The 9,478-nt window shown below is 36.0% G+C and overlaps 1 long non-coding RNA gene across 1 annotated transcript; it reads right to left on the bottom strand.

The window, feature by feature from the left end:
* Positions 1 to 4,111: 4,111 nt before the first annotated feature.
* Positions 4,112 to 6,096, bottom strand: LOC148919893 (uncharacterized). Its single transcript, XR_016124790.1, has 3 exons — positions 5,923 to 6,096; positions 4,954 to 5,019; positions 4,112 to 4,503 (listed from the first exon to the last, which is right to left on the bottom strand). It is a non-coding gene; the product is annotated as an uncharacterized LOC148919893 (long non-coding RNA).
* Between the last annotated feature and the right edge of the window lie 3,382 nt (positions 6,097 to 9,478).

The raw sequence follows: 9,478 nt of genomic DNA, 5'->3' as shown, positions 1-9,478 counted from the left end.
AAAATGGAAGGAAGTTGAGTTGAAATGCAGTTACTCCAATCAGGCCTTGAAGAGGCAATATCTATAGATGAAAATGTGGCACCGTTTTCAGGATCCCAAAATTTTCTTGGATCCCCATATTCTCATTTTCTTTTCCAAATTCCAAGACTTCACACAGCCTCCATAAATGTCTGTCGGCACTTTAGGGTTTTCAAGGATTTTCGTCAGAGCCAATATTGCTTTAAGGATTTCACGGAGTTACTTTTTCAAAAGCATCTAGAGAACCTCACAAATTTATGTGGTTAATTTGAAATTCACCGGATCTACCTATTCTTCTAATTTGTGTATAAATATGTTACTAACAAAATCTTCTTTGCAAAATACATCCAGTTTTCTCCATAACTAATGATGCAATATCCATTTGTTTTTCCTATCAGTGAGCACTCAATGTGCTTGAGAAGCGAGACTATCTCTGATCATCCATTCATGAAGCAAGACTATCCTGATCACGTTTCGGTGATGTCGGGGAGCTGTAAGGACGACCACATGCTCTAATCTCATGAAATTCTTCTATGCTAGGAGAAATGAGACTTGTTGTCTATTACCTCATCAGTTTCCTTCCCTAATTGCTTACCTACCTGCACTCAATATTACAATTCTTTGTATCTTTTCTTTCTTTTATAACTCTCTGTTCATAAGGGATTTTATTTCTTTAGAACGAACATCCGAATAAAGAATCCATATAGTGATTTTAACATTAAGGGTTATTTTTTGACAGGGACAGAAGAATTGTGATTTTTACTCCTGCAGGATAAAACTAGATCATTAAGCATTACATTGTATTTGCTAAGCAAATACGAGCTTGAATGATATTTGAAAAGTTTTTCCCACCTAAGGATGTAAGCAATACTTTGTCATTTCATGCTTGTACTCTTATTTTGATACTTTGTACGGCATCTTTAAAGGTAAGAAAATGGGGAGATAAGGCCGTTCTAGAAGAACAACATGCAAAGGACCATTCCAAAAGAATGACTTGCATTATAGATCGTTCTAGAAGAACGACTTGTATTATGACCATTCCAGAAGAATGGCTTATATCATTCTGATATGTATTCATGAATTATTAATGCAAATTTCACAGATTGCAAGTTGAATACATTGATAATACACTGTATAGATTAAAGTCTCATAAGAACATAACATGGGTGTAGCAGTAATCAATATGATGCACGCTTGTTGCATAGCAAATTATATGGATTGAAGTCCCCGAAGGACAATCTATTAACATGTCAATATTAATACGGTGCACGCCTAATGTGTAGCAAATTATATGGTTTAAAGTCCTAGAAGGACAATTAATTGACATGTATGTACTAATCTGTAGCGTGCCTGCAGCATGACAGATATATGGTTTCTAAATGTTCCAACTCCCTAAATGGAGACTATCCATGCCCTACTGTAAAATAACTCTCCATTGGAGGTTATGATTCATATTCTCACATGATTCATCCTATAAGAGATGTCTACGAGAAAAGAGACAATAAAAGCCCCTTAAGTGGCTTGGGTACCCAAAAGCAAAGAAATGCTTATAATTAATGCATGCGCATGCACATGAGAATGGTGGATAACGAATTGATGCATGATAATTTTTTGTTTTGGAATAGCAACTCAAATCATCAATGGGCTGTGTTGATTGGAACCACGTTCTATTATTAAATGTCGGCAATATCATTGGCCAAAAATAGAAAGAGGCAATTCCATTACAGATGAGAATGAACGTGAATGAACAAACCCATAGGATGAACCCTAAAAGATGTTGACCCTGAAAGTTATACTTGGGTGTTCGGAATAAAAGAGAAATATACTCAATTTATATGACACAATGTTTCTGGTAGAAACAAGGAATGTTGAGGTTCTCCATATTTACAGGTGCAATCGTGCCTTCTTATTGCACATTTACGAAGCCCAACATGTTATCTTTAAGGGTCATTAAATGCACGGAGCATATCGCTAGAAGCGATTCCCTAAAGATGAACAAGTAGAACAAATAGCTGGATATAAATCTATATAATGTGTCATGAAGTGTAATCCCTTAAATAAAATCCTTGAAGTATTGTAATTGCATGAAACAAGTTCTGAATGACATGTGCCTGGAATACAAATTTTGTACTCAATATTAATATGTATAAATTGCCTCAGTGAGTACATTAATTATGATATGGTTGCAATACATTACTCCTCTTGAATAGTTGATAATTGATTAAAACTCGTAAAGAGTTCAAGAAATATTTGTCTTGGCTTGAAGATCGAGATTTATGCCAATGAGATTCTTGCTCATACTAAGAAAGTATTGAAGCATTTAAATGATTTTTTTCCGAAATATATTGGACCAGACATTGTATTTTCCAGATAGAACTCAGCTCCATCACCACCACTTTGGGATGATGTGAGACATATTTGATGTCATCTCCGCATAAAAAAAAAGGGCATATTCTTTTCAAGTGAACTTACAAATAGCCCAGGTTTTGTTTGATTTGCGGACTTTTGGAAATTTCTATGATTTACTTAGAGATAGCTCAATAGAAATATATTTGCTTACTCAACTACGTGAATTGTTGATGGCTATATCATTCACTTAGTCCGAAAAATCTTCCCCCTAGAAAGGTAGTCATGAAGATATCAGGGGGAGATATTCTTTAGGGGGAGCATCTAACAATATTACAAGACTGCCTCACAGGAGCAGTGTCAACTTTGACATTCAGAAAGATGATCAATAGTATGGCTTAAAAGATATTTTGCCAAGCATCAGGAGGAGCGTGTTGTCAATAAAGATCTTCACACACTGTACTCTTTTTCCTTTGCCCAGGTTTTTATCCCACCAAGTTTTTCTTGGCATGGTTTTAACGAGGCAGTGTCGCACGCTTGTCAATGTACACAGAATTTTATGTTACACATGGTTATGTACTCTTTTTCCCTTCAACTAGTTTTTGTCCCACTGGGTTTTACCGGCAAGATTTTTTAACAAGGCATAGCTCATACATTATGGTCTTCAAGGGGGAGTGTTGTAAAACTAATAAGTGGAGCCCACAGCTTTCCTCTCTCTAGGAAGGCCTTTGCCTATAAAAGAAGGCTTCCTTCCATTTGTAAAACAGAGAAAGAAACTTTCAATGAAAATATCAGATTTCTATGTTTTCTCTATACCTCAATTTTCTCTACAATTCCTTTAGTTTCATAACAAAAATTACAATGATTAAAGCCTAGTTCATAAGCAATGTGGGCTAGGTAAAGCCATGCACCACTTCATAACCCAATTGGTTTTGGGTTGGAGGCTCGAGGCATGACTGAAAGTTTGAGTGCAAAGAGGAGATCAAATCCGATCCAACTGTGCAAATATTTTTTACTTAGTTTCTTCAACTTGTAGTTTTTGTTGATGCAACACAACTTTTTCATCTCTCAATTTACGATCCCTTTGCTTCTTGCATTTATTGCTTGCTATGGATACTGAAAATAATATAAAAATGAATTTATTTTGGAGAATTATAAATGTATTCTAACTTGAAGGTTTTTTTTTTTTTGGTCATACAAACAATATTAAGGTGGAGAAATTGAACTTAAGATCTCAGGTCTCATGGTAAAATGCTCTTAACCACTTTAACTCCAAACCCATTTATTCTCGCTTAACTTATACAATGCTCAAGTGATAGGGTTGTTACCAAAAAAAAAAAAAAAAAAAAAACTTTGAGGTCGTTTATTTGTTGCAATGACAAAGCTTCATATAAATTTTTGTTTTTTTTTAAAAAAAAAAATCAATGAAAAATGAGGAATTTGACATTGTGACATATTTCAACATTATAGAAAGAAATATCACCAAACTAATCTAGTTGGTGCAAAGCTTTGTGATAAATATGTATCTCCATAATTTGATCTCCCCACATGGCTTGTATTGTAGTTTGAATAAATGAATTGAAAAGGTTCAACTGCTCATAGCTATTGTGACGAGACTGCCCCTATATGGGTTTTGATCGGTTTTGACAATGAGGGAGCTAGAACTCAATGTATCTTTTACTTTATGGGTAAAAGAGTCATTAGTGACAAAACCTGTCCTCGATTCCCTCTCGGAATCCATGACAAACCCTGCTTCCTGTCCGACACCTACCCGATGCTGGACATACTTTACTAAAACGCCCTAAAGCCCTAGCTTAAAGGGATAAACAAATCGACTTCTGTCGAAATTTTGCAAAATCTTCCCTAAAAAATGGACTTTTCCCAAATTTTTCACCTATCAAAGCAGTAGAGAAAAATCCCAATAGGTAGCACACGCAATGCTAAAGCACACACCATAATTAAGACTATTGAAATGGGCTTCATGCCTTCTACCCAAACTCAAATGAGAAAACAAAGCAACTAAAGATTAAAGGTTACAACTCGGGGAAAAGAAAGTAAAGAAAAGTAAAGGAAAAGTTCCTATAGAGCAGACAACCGTGATGCCTCGACGTGGTGGTCTCGACCTCGGATATCTAGGACCTAGGAGGGGCAAAACAGAAACTGTGAGTGGACGAAAACAAGCTTTAAACATAAATTTTTATTCAACATAAATAAACCCCTTCATTTTAGAAAATATGTCAAAACACTAAGCTACGAAATCCTTTTGTATACGTACATATATAACGTTCGATACTTGAAAATAGTTCAATTCAGTATACTTATATCAAAATGTACGATAGAGAAATCCATTTAATTAATACTCCTCAATTTCTTGGAAAACACCAGCTTATACATTTATTCCTTATTGTAAAACCATATAATCGAAACTTCCAAAATAATTCCGTTAATATAAAATATAATCACATAAACAAAATAACTCCTTTTTCCTACAACCATACCCTTTCTTAGGCGTATGCTTGCAAACATATAAAATTCAAAGTATTTCCAAATAACCCAACTCAAATCCAAACCTCATTCAAAAATCCATACCTGTGTAGAGCAGTCTCAATGCACATGCTCAGAAAACTCAACCTGGAAACAAGTCCACAAATGTACCTACACAAATACCCACATACATATTTATATACTATAATTGACTTTAAAACCAAGGTATCCCATAATCCCAATACAACATATAACACAAACTCAAACTTGACCTTTTTCCCTTCCCAGACCACTCTCTTCCATATAAATATTTATATGGATACTTGGATAAATAAAAGTGATATATATATCATTTTTTTATTTGTGCCTTCCTCACTTGTTGTGCTTATGAGCATGTGTCTTGGAAGAGAGTGGTTTAAACTTGTACTTGGGAAACAATCCAACACAAGGATTGTTTGGCTAGACCATATGGAAGAATCTTTAATAGCCATGTGTCTGGAGACAAGCCGTCCAACTGGGAGATTGGGCTCCCAGACACCCATAATAGAATCCTCAATACTCGTGCTGCTGAACTAAGTTGTAAGGGCGCAGACTGCCTGGCAAGGGCCTATGGTACACCCGATCAAAGGTGCCCGGGTTTCAACATATTCAAGTATCCATATACAAGTATCTAAGTGCCGAGGAGGTACATAGGGTGGTGCTAACAGCACTCCAATATAACATATTCCACATCCCAACTCATATACCATAACCAAATCCCAAATTCCAAATATTCCAATGTACCCAATTCCATATACATAGACATCGGAAAATAATAGAGTCCATAACTCAATACCTAAATATTTATACATAATATAGATATCAAACTCTCAAAAGCATATAATCCATAACCCAAAATAATTCAAATATTAATCAAAACTTGTTTACACATGCAATTTCCATAAAATACTATATTCCACAATTAAAACCATAATATACTTTCACAATCTCAATAGTCAAAATAATCAAATTTATATAAATGCAACACAATCCATCTTTGAAAGTAATGATCATTTAAAAACAAAGTCCACTCACAAAAAGTCCAAAGCTGCTTGGCCCTGGTCCTACATGTTGAGCATGTTGAGCCTAAGTACCTGTTCCAAGTGATGTTGTGGCCTGAGGTGGCCGGAAACATCGCCGGCGATGATGGAGGTTTCTATTGAAATTTCCAGTCGACGCCATCGCCAAATGCCTGGTTTTTGAGATGGGAAAAGCAGTGGGTTTGAGAGAGAGAGAGAGAGAGAGAGAGAGAGAGAGAGAGAGAGAGAGAGAGAGAGATAGGAGAATTTTGGAACTTGAATCATTGAATTTTGTCGTCGGATGGTGACGAATTCATTGACTAAAATGGCAGCATCTCAACGGAAGAGAGAGAGAGAGATAGAGAGAGAGAGAGAGAGAGATTTGATTGGGTATTTAGGGGTTTTGACAAAATTTTGGAATCCCCTTTATGTCCTTTCGGTTTTCTAACCTTTACGAGCTCATTACAACTCGGAATTGAACGTGCCGCCTGTCAACGAACTTGTATTGACGAGCTCTATGCAACGGTGCCACTCAATTCCCAAAAATCCTTCTGCATAAAAAATTGACTGATGTGACCATACCCCAAGGGCAAAATTGTAAATTCAGAAATGAAATTAAATTGAATAAAACGATTAAATTGGGTTGGGATGTTACATTTAGCATAGGCGCTGAGAACAAGGACAATTGGACAACCAATCAAAAGTACTATGGGATGCGCCAATTGGGGAGAGGTGGAATGACTACAGAGGGGGTTGGATATGATATTTTGTCCTATATATTTTCCTTTCCCTTAAATCTCATCCATTGAATTTTATTAAAAATATATTGGACGGCTGATAATTTTTCTTTTTTGTTTGAAAGAGAACACTATTTGAATTTGATAATAGGTGATAAAAATAGAACATGCCTTTTTGTACAAAAGAAAAAAGAAAGAAAAAGAATTTTTTTTATTGAAAAACAGTTGATGGGCCTTATTGGTCACTAGGCACTGTTCTCCGTGTGTGTATAAAATTTAGGGCTCATATTCAAATTTTAACCTAAGTTTGGGTTTTTATGCTAGTAAACAATTTATTTAAATTAATTAAACAAACGGGAGATTCAAACTTGTGACTTCGCATTAAAAAAAAATTACTTGTGACTCAAATTTAGGTTAACATTTGAATGAGATTCGGTTGAATTTAAAATTTACAATTTTGAGTGGGTTTGAGTTCACATGCATTGGACACAACTTGTAATTTCATATTGGCCCATTAAGGGAATCGAGAAATCGGTCTTGTGTTGTTGCCTATCAATGCACTTAGTGATATCATTTGGCCAACAAGCCAAAGTGAGTATACCAAGGCCCGATGGGCCAAAGCTATTTCGGGTTTTAAAGATGCAAATGTAAGGCAATAAGATGATGAAACATTACGTATTTTGGCTGTAAAAGTTAGAAATGCTGCTTATGCTCTGGAGGATGTCATAGAAATCTTTGTCTTAAGAATGGCTACAAAGAGGCAAAGAGGAGTTAAGAATGTTCTAAAAATGTTTGGTTGCATGTTTAAGGAAGGAGTTAATCTTCACAAGATTCAGAACATTTGTTAGTACTATGCCTTTTAAAGCCAACTAATTATACGATAATTAATGTTGAGGACATCTTATGTAATAACGTATTAAATTATTCATGGGCAAGACCAGTTGTTTTCAACCATGATATTTGGTATATTATCATAACAGTAAAACAACTATAGTCCTAGGAATATATAAGTGGAACTCATAGATTGCAAGTCTTTACATGAGTTCTAGAATGGTAGTCTTTACTCACATACCAAACTAGAACTCGTAGATTGCAGTGGTGCAAACTAATCCTTATACATGAGAGACATAGGTGGACAGAAATTGGGAAGAAATTAAAAGTAGGAAACAATTGTTACTCAACTTATCATAAGATAGACACGATAGCAATGGTGTAAACAAAGTAAGGGAAGGTAGCTTCCAAATTCCAGAGAATCCTTTGGAAATGTGATCTTTATGCCTCCTTGCACCACCGTCTTGCACTCCAAAAAAAAAAAAAAAAAAAATTATTAAAGCCCAGCTCATAAGTAATGTGGGCCAGCTAAAGCCACCATTTCATAACGCAATTGGTTTTGGGTCTACGGATCTAGGATTGCCTAAAAGTTCAAGTGCAAAAGGGAAACTAAATTCGATCCGACGATGCATATATTTTTTTTACTCCTACACAAAAGGAAATTAAGACTGTGGGGATGGTTTGCCTGCCCACTCTCCTGCCCTGCACTTTCATGGATTCCCCAATGCACAACTAAACTTCAGCCTATAAATAGGCATCCTTCCCTCCTTTGCAAATGCACTCCAACAGACCATCATGCAGAGAGTCGAAAGCCACCTAGTGAGAAAAGAAGGAATAATGACAGGAGAGAAATAGAGTAGAAAGAAATTCTTCAAGAGAGAACAAGTTGTAGCCCTATTGTTTTATATAGTAGAAAAGTTACTGATGTTGCTCTCTGAGGACATAGGCATGGCCGAACTTCATTAAATATTGTATCTCATTTACTTGATGTGCATCTCAATATTCTCGCATATACCATCCATTTCACAACACGTTATTAGCACGAGAAGCTCTCTATGCGAGATATGTTTTGATGACCTAGGAGGTATGAAGGAAGTTGGCAATGAGGAGAGTAGCTTGACTCCTTATAAGCCCTTACTAGATTTCTCAACTTTCCAATGTTGGACTTTTTGCCTTTACATTCTCTCACGCCTCGCACGTGTGACAAATTTTCAAGCATAACATGTGGGCAACACATATTGGGAGAGGTGGAGCATGTGTGGCCGTTGGGCTTTCACACGTGGGCTAACCCACTTTCATACTATGAAGGAAGTTGAGGTTTCACTCCAAACATATTAGCGATGGGAGGAGTAGCCCAATACCTTATAAGCCCTTGCATGGTTTTCTAACTTTCCAATGTGGGACATTTCCACTTTCATATTCTCACACGCCCCCACATGTGTGGTGAATTTTCAATCCTAACAAGTGGCCAACGCATATTGGATGATGTGGAGCACGTGTAGCCAGTTAGGCTTTCACATGTGGGCTAACCCACTATGATACCATGAAGGAAGTCGAGGTTTCACCCCAAAACCAATTGGCAATATGTTGGGTTCATTTTTGTACATGATTCATCATGTCATTCACCAAATATTTTGAGTTAGTTCTTGAAATTTTATAGCCTTCTCCTTCCTTTGTATGTATATATATATATATATATTTATAGATTTTACCTTGGTGGGAATAAATATGAGCTAAAAGCGCATTATTAAATTTGTTTTTGCTCATTTTTGTTGGTCAATTTCTTGACCATGGATCACCATGTTTCGATACTCATATGCAGTAAATTCTTCATTAAACTTATTCCAATGGGTGTCGACTACAACATATCCAAAATTTAGCTCAATTGAACTAGTATAACCTCTCCAACTGATCTAACATTCAACCTGGCTTTGGAAACTTTTTTTGGGCCAGTTTTACCTCCACTTGATGGTATCTTCTTTCTTCTTATTACCATACATTTTG

Source organism: Prunus mume, linkage group LG2 (assembly GCF_029339155.1).
Source record: "Prunus mume cultivar Tortuosa linkage group LG2, ASM2933915v1, whole genome shotgun sequence".
In the NCBI taxonomy this organism is placed as follows: domain Eukaryota; kingdom Viridiplantae; phylum Streptophyta; class Magnoliopsida; order Rosales; family Rosaceae; genus Prunus; species Prunus mume.
Note: the sequence above shows the minus strand (reverse complement) of the source record. Positions and strands in the feature narration are given on the sequence as shown.